The 15,485-nt window shown below is 42.6% G+C and overlaps 1 long non-coding RNA gene and 1 other non-coding gene across 2 annotated transcripts in view; both read left to right on the top strand.

Moving 5' to 3' along the window:
• The window catches only part of LOC112581625, a 37,692-nt gene extending 24,460 nt beyond the window's left edge, over positions 1–13,232 (top strand). The window contains exons 3-4 of the long non-coding RNA XR_006548090.2: positions 10,049–10,191; positions 13,097–13,232. This is a non-coding gene — a long non-coding RNA (uncharacterized LOC112581625). The remainder of the gene's footprint in view (positions 1–10,048; positions 10,192–13,096) is intronic.
• A 1,843-nt stretch (positions 13,233–15,075) lies between these two features.
• LOC112581666 lies at positions 15,076–15,182 on the top strand. The gene has a single exon (XR_003106286.1). It is a non-coding gene; the product is annotated as a U6 spliceosomal RNA (small nuclear RNA).
• Positions 15,183–15,485: the final 303 nt, after the last annotated feature.

The raw sequence follows: 15,485 nt of genomic DNA, 5'->3' as shown, positions 1-15,485 counted from the left end.
ATTTCCCACATTCTTTTTAAATAACTGGGCACTATTTCATTGAATAGGTACCATAATTTATATGACCAAAGGAGAGCATTTAAACTATAATGCTTGAATTATAGTTCAAGAGACACTGGTTCGAACCCTGGGTCAGGAAGATTGCCTGGAACTTGGGGACTTCCCTGGAGGTCCAGAGGTTAAGACTCAGCGTTCTCAATGTATCCAATGTAAGGCATGCCAGTTTGATCCCTAGTCAGAGAATTAAGATCCTACTAGCCAAAAACTAAATTAATAAATAAAATAACCTATTTTGAAGCTCTCTGTAAAAATGTTTTTAATTGAAAAAATTTTTAAATAAAATATATAATTACAAACTGTCCAGAGCTTCTATATTTGAACATACATGAAAACAACCATTTGAATAATTCAAACATCCTCTACAACATTTACAAAATCTTATAGATTTGACCCACATTGTGTACCCAGAGTGGTGCAGAGAGACAAACTGGAACCTCAGGTCAAGAGTGCTGTAGACTGGTCTGGACATGCCTAATGGGGCCGCTTAAAAACTGTGAAGTTGCTATATTTATTCCAGGTTAATTTGGAACAGAATCAAGATTAAAAGAAGTGTAATAGCTGTTTGTTTACACTTTTAACGACAATGTAAAAGGACCAGTGGTTTTAGTGTTATTTTTCCATTTGGCTTCCTGGCACCTCGAAATTCAATCAATGTCCTGCTGTTCAGAGGTATTTTGAAGTGTGCCAAGTCTTAATTGAAGTGGAAGTGCCTGAAACCAGAGTTAATACTGTGAGCAACAGGGAGTCGAATTTATGGAGGTAAACTGTTGCTAGCTCTGCATTTCAACTCCTTCTTGGCTCCTGGGGTCTATTTAAATTCCGAGAGTAGACTGGATGGTCGGAGCTGGGCTGAGCCGGAGCAGCAGCTCCGGTGATTCTGCTGAGCTTCGGGTTACCTTGGAGCATAAGAAAAGAGTCTGCTCCAGGGCCCAGGGCGGACCTCAACCTGACATGTGAAGCCTACTGAATGCACTGGGCGCTGCGCTGAGAGCTGGAGATGCAGTGGACCGAAGAGTGAGACTTGCTCCCTGTCCTGTGAGACTCTAGTTGGCGTGTATGCTAAGTCGCTTCAATCGTGTCCAACTCTGTGCGACCCTATGGACTGCAGACCGCCAGGCTTCTCTGTCCATGGGATTTTCCAGGCAAGAATACTGGAGACGGTTGCCATTTCCTACTCCAGGGAATCTTCCTGACCCCGTGTTCGAACCCATGTCTCTTGTGTCTCTTGCATTGACAGGCAGATTTTTTGCCTCTGTGCTACCTGGGAAGTCCTGGAACCACTATTGTACTAATTGATTCAAGGAAGAATCATCAATGAGTGTAAAACCACTGGTTAAACAATGCTGGGGGAAAGGATATTTACATCCGCTCAAATGATCACATCATGAATTACTTAATAATTACAAACAGTAAGAAGTGTCTTTCCAAAGGAGAAATCTGGTGGACATCTTCACCAATTATCTTCTTCACATCTTCCTTAATATGGCCAGTAATGGGACAAATCAACACCAGGTAGCTTCTAATGGGATATATTGAGGACACAGCATCACCTACAAGGAATTCCTACCAAAAATATTTAACCTGAATATAATTATGAGAAAATAATGAAATAAATCCAAATTGAGGGCCTGAACATTTTAAAAAGTGTCAATGTAATTAAAGAAGAAATAGAATTGTGATAAATTAGTACTTGAAAGCAGAAGTGAATGGAAAAAGACTCAGCCTAGTTTAAACTACCCCTTAACTTAAAGGAGTAGAGATGGATGAGAGGAGAGGGAACATATGGATAGAGAAACCTGGGGGTGGGTAATGTACTAATTCTTAGGTGGGGTGGTAAGTATTCACTTTATTATCCTTGACATGGTCATATATATTACATTCTTTGGTATGTGTTACATATGACATCATATTTTAACATGGCGTTTTGGTGATGACCTAGAGGGGTAGGATGAGGCGGTGGGAGGGAAGCTCTTAGAAAGGTGGGATATATGATTCCCAGGTGATTCATGCTGTTATACAGCAGAAAATAACACAACACTGTAAAGTAATTACACTGCAATTAAAAAAAAATAATTTTTAAAAAGTGGAGAAGCAGTAAAAAAATTTTCAACTTAAAAAAAAAAAAGACAATTTAGTTAGGGCAAGTCCAGAAGTCCTAAATTCTACCTTTGGCCTATCTTCTCTAGTGAAAGTGAAAGTGAAGTCACTCATTCGTGTCCAACTCTTTGCAACCCCATGGACTGTAGCCTACCAGGCTCCTCTGTCCATGGAATTTTCCAGGCAAGAGTACTAGAGTGGGTTGCCATTTCCTTCTCCAGGGGATCTTCCCGACCCAGGGATTGAACACAGGTCTCCCGTATTGCAGGCGGACACTTTACGATCTGAGCCACCAGGGAAGCCCTTCTCTAACTAGACGTAGTTCCAAAATAGAAGGCAACGCAGGTAAGTGAGAGGCCAAGGAATCATTGACTGTTTGCTCCAAACCCCACGGCAGAGAAAGGAGGTAAGGTGGGCTGCATGGGTACTGCCCCTCTTGTCCATGTTGGTTGGACCCTGAGGCCTGCTTACAGGTTCTGAAGTCTAGTATTTCTTACCCCAGAACTTAGATTTGAGTGTCAGACTTTGCAATCATGATAAGGGGAAAAGTCAGCTTTCACACAGATCCATCATCAGGCAGAAATACAACCAGTGGCAAGAGCCAGGGAGCGAAGTGCAGAGCTGGTGCAGGTCTGGAGGAGAAAGGGGAAGGGAGGAGAGGTGGTTTGGTCACGTGCTTTTGGGGAAAGAGCAGGCCTGCCCTTTCCTACTCCTGCTATCATTTCACAGGAAGGGGCAGAGGCAAGAGCCACACTCCACCCAAGGTCCCTTTAACTGAGTAACTGTCCACTGGCAGGTGTGGTCCATCTTGAGTTCCAGAGAAACTCCTCTTGACCTTGGTGGAATCAGGCGTAGGGCCAGAGGAGGACAGGAAGGACACTGAATTCCTTCTCTTGGAGGACAGTCCACTCCAAAGAGAGTGGACTTATTTTATAAGTGAAATTGACAGAGTTCTGGAGGCTTCATAAATGTTACATGGCTTCCTTTCCCCTCTCCTCCAGGAGCTCACAGTCCCCTCTGTCCAAGCCTTTCAGATGGTGAGTATTGTCACCCTTGCTCCCCACTGGGTCAGCTGGCGGGCACAGAGCTCCCTCTGCTGGCTCACACGCTGGAGACTTCTAGATGTTGAACAGAATCCTTCTTATGTGACATCAACTGCAAATAATTGTCACATAACAACCTGTAACAACTTATTATCTAGTACAAGTATCTATTGCTGTAGACAAATACTCTAATATAAAGTATAGCAAGGACTCTGGAATCAGTTCAGAACCCTTAACAGTGACCTATTTCTTAATTTCTGAGCCTCAGTTTTCTCATCTGTACAATGGGTATAATAATACTGGCTTAGGATCCAGTTAGCAAAACAGAAATTATATTAGTTGGTTTAACAAAGAGAAGTTGGGGGAACTTGGTACACGTGTTGGAGGACTAAAAAAGACAAAAATAGGTATTCTGAAGCTAGAGATAATAACCACAAGCAGCAGCTACCATTCCTTTGGTGGAAAGAAGAGGTTGGGGTTATCAAAACTGCCTCAGTCATCTATTGCTACTCAACAAACCGCCTCAAAGCTTAGAGACTTCACATTGCGTGGGTTAGCTGGACAGTTCTTCTGCGGGTCTCACCCGGGCTCACTCGTGCTGCAAGCTTTTGCTGGAAAGCAGGCTGAGACATGCTGAGGGGTTGGCCTGTCTCCCTCTGTCTGTTCATCCTCAAGGAAGCTAAATGGCGCTCCCTCAGGGAAGCCTGGCTTGCTATAGTCCACAGGGTCGCAGAGTCAGACACGACTGAGCAACTGAACAGCATACAGCAACAGTCCAAGAAAATGAGCCCCAAAGCAAAAGTTCTGACCCAGCCTCTTATTAGCTGATATCCCACCGACCACAGCAGATCACTTGGCCTAGCCTGAGTTACGGTGAGGGGACTCCACAAGGGCACTGACCTCAAGATGTTATCATCCATCAAGGGTCACTGGTGTAACAATTGATCACAAGGACCTATGGGATCTCCAGCTACTGCTCAGGACCTTGGAGGAGGGCCCTCATGGAGCTGGGGTGTAGACAGCTGAAATGTGGGTACTACCCAGCCATGCTGGGAATGTGGAAAGAAGTTGGAAATTGGAACCATCTGCTGTTCCCGGCAAACAAATAGGAAGAACTCCCTTCTGCCTTCTACACTCCCCCTTGTGGCCCTTTTTTGGCCAGCTGTGAGAGAAGATCTGGAGCTTGCAGACTCCCAGCCCTGGCACGAATCACAGAGCCAGGGCGGAAGGTGGGCACTGAAACAGTACCTCCCTTCCCTTGCAGGTGTGGTGAAGATGGGCACTGTCTGCCAGCCCAGACGATATGTTCAATTATGGGTAATTATTTTTAAGAAGCTTTTTGGCCACAAGGCACATGGGATCTTAGTTCCCCATTGTTGTTGTTCAGTCAATAAGTCGTGTTTGACTCTTTTTGACCCCATAGACTTCAGCACGCCAGGCTTCCCTGTCCTTCACCATCTCCTGCAGTTTGCTCAAACTCATGTCCATTGAGTCAGTGATACCATCCAACCATCTCATCCTCTGTGGCCACCTTCTCCTCCTGCCTTCAATCTTTCCCAGCATCAGGGTCTTTTCCAATAAGTCAGTTCTTCACATCAGGTGGCCAAAATATTGGAGCTTCAGCATCATTCCTTCCAATGAATAGTCAGGTTTGATTTACTTTAGGATTGACTGGTTTGATCTCCTTGCTGTCCAAGGGACTCTTAAGAGTCTTCTCCAGCATCACAATTTGAAAGCATCTATTCTGACGTTCAGCCTTCTTTATGGTCCAACTCTCACATCCATACCAGGGATCAAACCCATACCCTCTGCATTGGAAGGCGAAGTCTTAACCACTGGACTGCCAGGGAAGTCCTGGAGATAACGATTTTTAATTCTTTTTTCATCTTTCTTGAGCACGATTGCTCAACTCTCACTGTACTAAACTACACTGTACTATAACTCTCACTGCACTAAGTACCACACAGTGAGATAAAATTTAGAGATAGCTGAGGTTTTTGTTTAATCACAGTATTGTGTTACTGCCCTGTGGCTCTTATCCATAAATGCCATGACATTTATCATCTCAAGTTTCCCAAGTGGCTCTAGTGGTAAAGAATCTGCCTGCCAGGGCAGAAGGTACAAGAGACATGGGTTCAGTCCCTGAGTCAGGAAGATCCCCTAGAGAAGGGCATGGCAACCCACTCCAGTATTCTTGCCTGGAAAACTCCGTGGACAGAGGAGCCTGGTGGGCTACAGCCCACAGGGCCATGGAGAGAGGGACATGACTGAGCAAAACACAGGCTATTTATCATCTCAGGCCAGAGTGTGTCAGGAATTAGGACCGTTACAGCAGTTCACAGAGCATCTGAGTGGATTTTTCAAACAGGTAAGACACTGGTCTTGAGAACTGCACTTTTCAGTTGCAAGAGCTGGGTTTATTGAGAGAGGAAAGATTTCCTGAGGTCTCAGAGACCAAGAGCCTGGAGGACTCAGAATACAGAGCTCATACCAAAAGGTGCAGAGAGGAAAGGAAGCCATGAGGTCTGTGGGATAGTTTTTTTGTTTTGTTTTTTCCTGCTCCGAAGGAGATGGTAGTCACAAAGAGAGAAAGAATCAGAGGGGCTTAAATGGATCTGATATGTGGGGCTGCAGGAGAGGCCCTGTACTCTGGTCTTACCAGGAGTCATAAGGGTTTACACAAATTGCCATGGGAATGTAAGGATAGATTTACTTATTCTGTCTCAAAAAGCCAGGAACAGCCTCATATCTGCAGGACACAGACAACACTCAAACTGGGAAACTGAAACGAATCAGGGATCTATTTACGAAAGTGTGGGCAGGGTTTAGTAACAGCCACAGGAGGAGTTGCTACAGTAGCCTAGTACTAATAATAACTGGGAGCTATCAACTACCACTTTCAGGCCTGACGGAGCAAGAAGGAGGACCAATTACGAGAACCTGGTGAGCTGTATGTTGAAGACTGCTGGTTATGTTTTAGGGGACATGACCTGCTGAGGGTAGCAACCCAGTGGGTAGGAAGTTGTGGGAATAAATACTGTCTTTTCTTTCTTCTAACCTCCTAATACAAGGGTTGCTAGATTACATGGGAAATACCTATGCTAAAATATTGCTGAAATTCAAATTTAACTGGGTGTCTTGTATTTTATCTGGCAAGACTAGCCAGTACTCCCCATTGGCTGAACCAAGACAGAAGCTAGAGCCCAGGACAAGCTATTGATGCAATCATGGGGTCCCTTTGGGTTTTATTTTGTAGTCAATAGGGATAGTGGTAGATTTTCAGGAAAAGGATAAATATTAAGTAATACTTTATTTAATATTCACAACAACACTACTTGTGAGAGTATAGTGAATGTGTTAGTCACTCAGTTGTGTCCACTCTTTGCAACCCTATGGACTGCCTGCCAGATTCTGCTGTCCATGGAATTCTCCAGGCAAGAAGACTGAAGTGGGTAGCCATTCCCTTCTCTAGGGGATCTTCCCAACCCAGGGATCGAACCAAGGTCTCCAGTATTGCAGGCAGATTCCTAACCATCTGAGACACCAAGAAAGCCCAGTGATAGCATAAAATGCACATTAATGAAAGAATGAATAAACTGCAATGGTCACAAAGTGGAATGTAACACAGCAGTGAAAATAAACTAAAGACACAAACAACAACATGGATTTTTTGTTGTTTTTAACCATCTCATTTTATTGGTATTTGGATTTTTTTATAAAAACATCTTAAATAAAAATAGCTAAACAAAAAATAAAGTATATTTAACTTATGTAGGGTACAATGGCACCCCACTCCAGTATTCTTGCCTGGAAAATCCCATGGATGGCAGAGCCTGGTGGGCTGCAGTCCATGGGATCGCTAAGAGTCGGACACGACTGAGCGACTTCACTTTCACTTTTCACTTTCATGCATTGGAGAAGGAAATGGCAACCCACTCCAGTATTCTTGCCTGGAGAATCCCAGGGATGGGGGAGCCTGATGGGCTGCGTCTATGGGGTTGCACGGAGTCGGACATGACTGAAGCGACTTAGCAGCAGCAGCAGCAGGGTACATATCTTAAATTTAATGTACATATTATTTATTTTATATACATATTGTCTTATGTTGATATCCTAATCAACCCTGAATAATCATTGGAAGGGCTGTTGCTGAAGCTGAAGCTCTAATACTTTGGCCACCAGTTGAGAAGAGCCAACTCATTGGAAAAGACCCTGAGATGCGAAATAATTGAAGGCAAAAGGAGAAGAGGGCACCAGAGGATGAAATAGTTAGATGGCATCACTGATTCAATGGACATGAATTTGAACAAACTCTGGGAGACAGTGGAGGACAGAGAAGCCTGGCATGCTACAGTTCTTTGGGTCACAAACTGTCAGACAAAACTAAACAACTGAACAACAAAAACAATTTTTTAAATTGCATTTATTTATTAGTTTAGGCTGTGCTGGGTCTCTTGCGTGGGCTGCTCTCCAGCTGCAAAGAGCGGGGGCTACTCTCTAGTTGTGGGGCATGGGCTTCTCACCGCGGTGGCTTCTCCGGTGGGGAGCACGGGTTCTAGGCTCTTGGGCTTCAGAAACTGTGGCTCGTGGGCTCAGTAGTTGCCGCTCCTGGACTCTAGAGCACAGGCTCAGTAGTTGTGGCACACAGGTTTAGCTGTGGGATCTTCTCAGATCAGGGATCGAACCCATTTCTTCTGCGTTGGCAGATGGATTCCTAAGCACTGAGCCACAAGGGGAGCCCAACAACTATTTTTAACATAATTATTATATTCCAGATTCATTCTCAACCTCTATGTATCATTAAGGAGGAAGTTTTGTGTTACCATACAGTTTATTTTCAGTAGAATAATTTTCTTTACATGATTGCCTCTTGTGCATTTTTAGCATATTTTTATGATGGTATAATTATTATGTAGTCAGGTAACTATGACAATAGATGGGAAAACAGTGGAAATAGTGACAGATTTTATTTTTGGGGGGCTCCAAAATCACTGCAGATGGTGACTGCAGCCATGCAATTAAAAGATGCTTACTCCTTAGAAGAAAAGTTATGACCAGCCTAGACAGCATATTAAAAAGCAGAGACATTGTCAACAAAGGTCCATCTAGTCAAGGCTATGGTTTTTCCAGTGGCCATGTATGGATGTGAGAGTTGGACTATAGAGAAAGCTGAGCAGTGAAGAATTGATGCTTTTGAACTGTGGTGTTGGAGACGACTCTTGAGAGTCCCTTGGACTGCAAGGAGATCCAACCAGTCCATCCTAAAGGAGAGCAGTCCTGAGTGTTCATTGGAAGGACTGATGCTGAAACTGAAACTCCAATACTTTGGCCACCTGACACAAAGAGCTGACTTATTTGAAAAGACCCTGATGCTGGGAAAGATTGAAGGCAGGAGGAGAAGGGGATGACAGAAGTTGAGATGGTTGGATGGCATCACCGACTCAATGGACACGAGTTGGTGATGGACAGGGAGGCCTGGCATGGTGCAGTCCATGGGGTTGCAAAGAGTCACACTGAACTGAACTATTATAAAATCAAGCTATAAAGCAGTTCTATTATAGCCCCAAATCTCCACAAACTCTTCTATAGTCAACTCCTCCTCCAGTCCTCAACTTCTGGCAACCACTTACCTGTCTTTCATTCTTACAGTTTTGTCTTTTTCAGAATTTCATATAAATGGAGTCGCACAGCATGAAGACTTTGGAACCTGGCTTCTTTTGAATGAAAGAATAAAGCATAATGCATTTGAGATTCATTCCTCTTGTTGCATGCAAATTTCATTCCTTTTCATTGTTAAGTGGGATTCCATTGTATGAATAGTGTATCAGTTTATTCAGAAGTTTAAGGACATTTAGGATATATATCAATCAGGACTGATATGTGTCAATCTCCAGAAAAGTAGATCCAGTAGGATACATATATGTGTGTGGGTGTGTGTATACACATCTCTCGCTCTTGCTCAGTTGTATCTGACTCTTTGTGACTCCATGGACTGTAGCACACTAGGGTCCTCTGTCCATGGAATTCTCCAGGCAAGCATACTGGAATGGGTTGCCATTCTCTTCTCCAGGGCATCTTCCTGACCCAGGAATTGAACCCAGGTCTCCCACATCGGAGGCAGATTGATTACCATATGGGCCACCAGGGAAGCCTGTATACACACATATATATGTATATATATTTATACATATAATACATGCATATATACATCTATAGATGCATATATACATCTATACCTATCTATATCATCTGTATCAATATCTGCATCTGTGTCTATCACGAAAAAGAATTCATTCTGAGGAATTAGTTCATATGAGTGTGAGACAAGTCCAAAAGCTGAAGGGTAGGCCAGCAGTCTGGAGACACAGGCAGGACTTCTATGCTACATTTTCAAGGCAGAATTTCTTCTTCTCTGGGAAACGTCAGTGATTGCTCTTTAGACCTTCAAATGATTTAATGAGGCCCACCCACATTACTGAAGATAACCTTCTTTACTAAGTAAACTGTAAATGTTGGTCACATGTACAAAAATATCCCCACAGCAGCATCTGGACTAATGTGTGACCAAACAACTGGGCACTGCTGTCTAACCGAGTTGGCATAAAATTGTCACAAGATATGTCCAGTGTTTGGTGACTATGAATACAGCTCTATAAACATTCCTGATATGGGTTTTGTGTGGGTATAAACTTTCATTTCACTTGAGTAAATAAATCAGAGTGGGATAGCTGGATCATGTAGTAATTTTTATGTTTAATTTTATAGGTAACTGCCAGATTGTTTTCCAAAGTGGTTAGAGGTGAGAAATTAATGTAGAGTCTCTTAACTGATGATTGTGTTCAATTTAGGGTCCTGATCTAACAGACTTGAGATGGGGGAGTTGAAGGACTATAGGAAAGAGCATCACGTTAAGGACTCTGGAGAACCTAACAGACCCTGGTCCCCACTGTCACAAACCACAGACTTGAGGACCCTTTTCATCAGATCAGAGGTTGGTGACTTTTTGAAATTGTTTCTAAATGACTTTGCACGCAGCAGAGGCTGAGATTGCTATGGGCTGGTTTTTCAACGTGTCTATGTTCCTCATTTGTCTGATTTTAATTTAGATCAGCCTTTTGCTACATGTTTTAGTTGGTAGATTTTACAAAAAGTAAAGGTCTTTCATCATTTACAGCACCCTCTTAGGTCTGCTGCTAAGCTGCTAAGTCACTTCAGTCGTGTCCGACTCTGTGCGACCCCATAGACGGCAGCCCACCGGGCTCTGCCATCCCTGGGATTCTCCAGGCAAGAACACTGGAGTGGGTTGCCATTTCCTTCTCCAATGCATGAAAGTGAAAAGTGAAAGTGAAGTCGATCAGTCGTATCCGACTCTTAGTGACCCCATGGACTACAGCCTACCAGGCTCCTCCGTCCATGGGGATTTTCCAGGCAAGAGTACTGGAGTGGGGTGCCATCCTCTTAGGTCTAAGGCTTAGCACTGGGGAGGGGAGGGTTAATTTTTCCATTGGTGCAACCATGTTGATGCTTTCTTTTCTTTGTAGATGAATTCTAATTTTTATCAGCTCTATCTACGTAGTTTTTAAAACATCAACATGTATAAGGCTTGTCAGGAAACCAGAAATTCTGGAACCTCTTCCATTTCCTCTTCCCAGAATCATCTGTTTTCAGTATTTACTCCCTATCTTTAAATAGCTTGACTGCATTTCCATTTCCCGGTTCCTCAATTTTAGGTATTATCTATTGACTTCGGCTATAAAAGATAAGAATTTATCTTTCACCCCTCATCTACCACACAACAACATATTTTGCTGTAATATAATTTTGGTTAAATCAATTTTCAGTGTCTTTATTATTATGACCATGTAAATGTTACGCACAGCTGAGCCAAACAATACAATTACTTCTCCTATCCAATATAACTTTCTTTTCATGGAGTTGGTAAGTGTCTTATTTTCTGCTTGGTTTTTCATGTACTTGTTTACATTATCTCCCAATTCTCCCTCAGTTGTTTGCTCTCCTTTCAGTAAGAGCGAACAAACTTGGTATTAATTACATTTCATCTTCTTGACAAAATGTCTCTAGGACTCTTTTTAAAAGATTGCGGTAAAATATATACAACAAAATTTACCATGGATACCATTTTTAAGTGTACAGTTCAGTGGCATTTACCACATTCATTTTAGACAGCCATCAGCACCATCCATCGCTGCAACGTTTTCATCATCTCAAACTGAGACTCTGTTCCCATTAAACACCGGCATCCTCCCCAAACCCCCAGCCCTCACCCTCTACCTACTCTCTGAATTTGACTATTCTAGGCCCCTCCTATAAGCAGAACCATACAATATTTGACCTTTGTGACTGGCTTATTTCACTTAGCAGGATGCCTTCAAGGTTCATCCATGTTGTAGCATGTGTCGGAACCGCCTTCCTTTTTAAAGGTGAATAATAATTTCATTGCACGTATAGGCCACGTTTTGCTCATGCATCCATCCATCAGTGGGCACGTGTGTTGCCTCCACCTTTTGGCTGTTGTAATGCTGCGATAAACATGGGTGTATGGTTTCTCTTTGAGATCCTACTTTTAATTTCTCGGGGGTATATATTCAGAAGTGGAATTCTTGACTCATATGGTAATTCTGTTTTTAATTTTGAGGAACTGCCATACTGTTTTCCACAGTGGCTGGACCATTTTACATTCCCATTGACAGGGCCCAAGGGTCCCAATTTCTGCTCATCCTCGCCAACACTTGTTATTTTATTTACTTTTTCTGGCATTTTCCATAGTATCCATCCAAATGGGTTTCGGGTAGGAGCCTTTCCTTTTGACTGATCTTTATCAATTTTTTAAGGTCGTTTCTTTGATTTTCGTTATGTGTTAGTGTCCTCTCATATTCTCAGCCCTCCTTCCATACACTCCCCAGGGGATACTTTCTCTCGCCTCAGACCTCAGTTACACCTACAGATTTTTTACTCCAGTAGCTAGTCTGGGTCCCTGAGCTCTAGACTTCCATATTCATTTGAATGCTGGGCAGCTTTAAATATATGTGCAATCATTGAAAGCAAAACCAAATGCACTTTCCCTAAAACCCATTCTTCCTGTGTTTCTAACTCAGTGAAAGAATTCACCATCTGGGAAGATAGGCAAGCCATTAACATGGGAGTTAGCTTGTTTTTTTTTTCCCTTCTCCCACCTTACTGCCATCCTGTTATCTTGTATCCATAACTTTGTCTTTTTCATTGCTACTCCCCGCTGCTGCTAAGTCACTTCAGTCGTGTCTGACTCTGTGCGACCCCATAGACAGCAGCCCACCAGGCTCCCTCGTCCCTGGGATTCTCCAGGCAAGAACACTGAAGTGGGTTGCCATTTCCTTCTCCAATGCGTGAAAGTGAAGTCGCTCAGTCATGTCCGACTATGTGTGACCCCATAGACTGCTGCCTACCAGGCTCCTCCGTCCATGGAATTTTCCAGGCAAGAGTACTGGAGTGGGTTGCCATTGCCTCATGCCTAAATCTACTCAATTTGTAACTCCTTTTCTCTTGTTGAAATTTAGCCCAGAAGCTCTCTCAGCCTGAAATCTTTCATCCCTGTGATAATCTAGACACCTGCTTGAGTTTTTCTGCTCCAGTATAGGCCTGATACTATTCCTCTACTTAAAACCTCAGAACATATGTGGAAGAGAACCCTGGTGGCGCAGTGGTAAAGACACAAGACACCCAATCCCTGGGTCAGAAAGATCTCCTGGAGTAAGAAATAGCAACCTACTCCACCTGATCCAGTATTCTTGCATGGAAAATCCCATGGACAGAGGAGCCTGGTAGGCTACAGTCCATGGGGTCACAAAGAGTCAGACACTACTGAGCGACTTCACTTTCTTTCTTTCTACCCAATCCAGTATTCTTGCCTGGAGAATCCCAGGGACAGAGGACCTGGCAGCTTACAGTTCATGGGACTGCAAAGAGTCAGACACGATCGAGTGACTGAGCACAGAGGGACCGAGAATAGATGGATTCTTCTAGGGAAAAGCAGAAAGGAGAAGACTAACCCTATGATTTGAACTTCTCATGAAGAAGGTAGTTTTGTGCTGACAACAGGCATAGACCAGAGAGCCTGGAAACAAACCTGTGCATGTCAGAAACTTTGGCACAGGACTCTGGTAACCATGAAGGTACCTTACTCGAAATTCCCTCCAAGAGAACCTGGGGCTCACAGCACAGTTAGTGGACAACCTCTAGGTCTCACTCAGATTAGAAGACAGCAACTTTATAGCCACTGCAGCATTTGTGCAGAGACCACGCTCTCACCCAAGGCTGCTTTGAGCCAGTGGCTGAGACAGCAGGGGCACAGGAGTGGAGCCATTTCTGTCTGACATGGGTCTCCACTCAAAGGCAAACTTTCCTCTCAGGGTCTCCAATGACCTCGTCAAGGTGAGCTCCAAGTTGCACCAAGTTGGAGGCAATTCCTAGCCAACCCTCCTTGCCCACTTCCCTTTTCACAAGTGTCCAACAGGTTTTGTGGGATTTTTGCCTATTCCTGTCCTATTTCACCCTTCACAAATTTTCCTTCAATGCATCTCTTGATCTTCTAAGGACCCAAATTACATGATGACACAAGGCGCATGTCAGATCAAATGGGAAACACTGTGTGGAACTGTTCAATGAATGGAATTTTAAAATAATGATTATAAATGTGGAAAAATATGAAATTGGATCCCTATCCTATATTTGTATAAAATTTAACTCCAGGTAGATCAATGACTTAAATTTCAAATATTAAGTTTAAAAACTTTTAGTAGACTCCATGGATGAGTATCTTTTAGAATCCATGATTTAGAAGTTGAGGTAGGAAAATATTTCTTAAACAAGACACACACTCCAAACAGATTTGACCACTTTAAAATTAAGCACTTTTGGGACTTCCCTAGTGGTCTAAAGGTTAGGAATCTGTGCTTTCACTGCTGAGGGTGTGGGTTTAATCCTTGGTCCAGGAACTAAGATCTCGGAAGCCACTAGGTACTGCCAAAAATAAATAAATAAATAATTTTAAAAATTAAGCACTTTTGTTCATTAAAGGCATTTAAAGAGACAGCTTATAAACTGGGAGAAGATATTTGCAATATACATAACTGAGAAAGGATCAGCATCAAGAATTCCTTAAAATCAATGAAAAAAAGCATATATAACCTAATAGAGAAATGGACAAAAGATATAAACAGGCATTTTTCAGAAGAGGAAACACATATGGCTATGAAATATGAAGAGACACTCAATCTTATTGATTATTAAATGCAAATTAAGTCCACAGTGAGCTAACATTTTGATTGATAAGTGTAAAAAGTCTGACAAAGCAAGTGTTGAAGAAGTTATGGATCCACTCATAAAACCTCCTATATAATCCTAATGGGAGTGCAAATCTGTGTATCCACTTTGAAAAAAACATTTGACATTATTTTCTAAAATTGAATACTCACTACCCCATGACTCAACAAAACTACTTTTACATATAGACTCACACAAACCAAAGAAAACTCTTGTAAATCTGTAACAGAAGAGTACAAAAATGTTCATAGCATTGCTCACAGTAGCAAAAACCTAGAAGAAACCCAAATGTCCATTCATGAGAAATCAGACAAAACCTGATATGTTCACCAGCTGGAATCTTATACAAGAGTGAAAATGAATGAACTAAATACATAAAATATGGCTGAATCTTACAGTGTATAAAGTGTATGAATTTCATACAGTGTATGAATGTTACAGTGTATGAAAAAAGCTCAAAAAGATACAAAGACACCATTTCCCCCCTCCCACTTTGTAGTGGACTTTATTTCTGAGCAGTTTTAAGGCCCATCACTTCATGGGAAATAGATGGGGAGTGCTCGCTTCGGCAGCACATATACTAAAATTGGAACGATACAGAGAAGATTAGCATGGCCCCTGTGCAAGGATGACACGCAAATTCGTGAAGCGTTCCATATTAAAAAAAAAAAAAAAAATAGATGGGGAAACAGTGGAAACACTGTCAGACTTTATTTTTTGGGCTCCAAAATCACTGCAGATGGTGACTGCAGCCATGAAATTAAAAGACGCTTACTCCTTGGAAGGAAAGTTATGACCAACCTAGACAGCATATTCAAAAGCAGAGATATTACTTTGCCAGCAAAGGTCCGTCTAGTCAAGGCTATGGTTTTTCCTGTGGTCATGTATGGATGTGAGAGTTGGACTGTGAAGAAAGTTGAGCACCGAAGAATTGATGCTTTTGAACTGTAGTGTTGGAGAAGACTC

The sequence above is a fragment of the Bubalus bubalis genome, chromosome 23 (assembly GCF_019923935.1).
Source record: "Bubalus bubalis isolate 160015118507 breed Murrah chromosome 23, NDDB_SH_1, whole genome shotgun sequence".
Taxonomy (NCBI): Eukaryota; Metazoa; Chordata; class Mammalia; order Artiodactyla; family Bovidae; genus Bubalus; species Bubalus bubalis.
The sequence above is the reverse complement of the archived record's forward strand: the minus strand, read 5'-3'. Positions and strand labels throughout refer to the sequence as shown.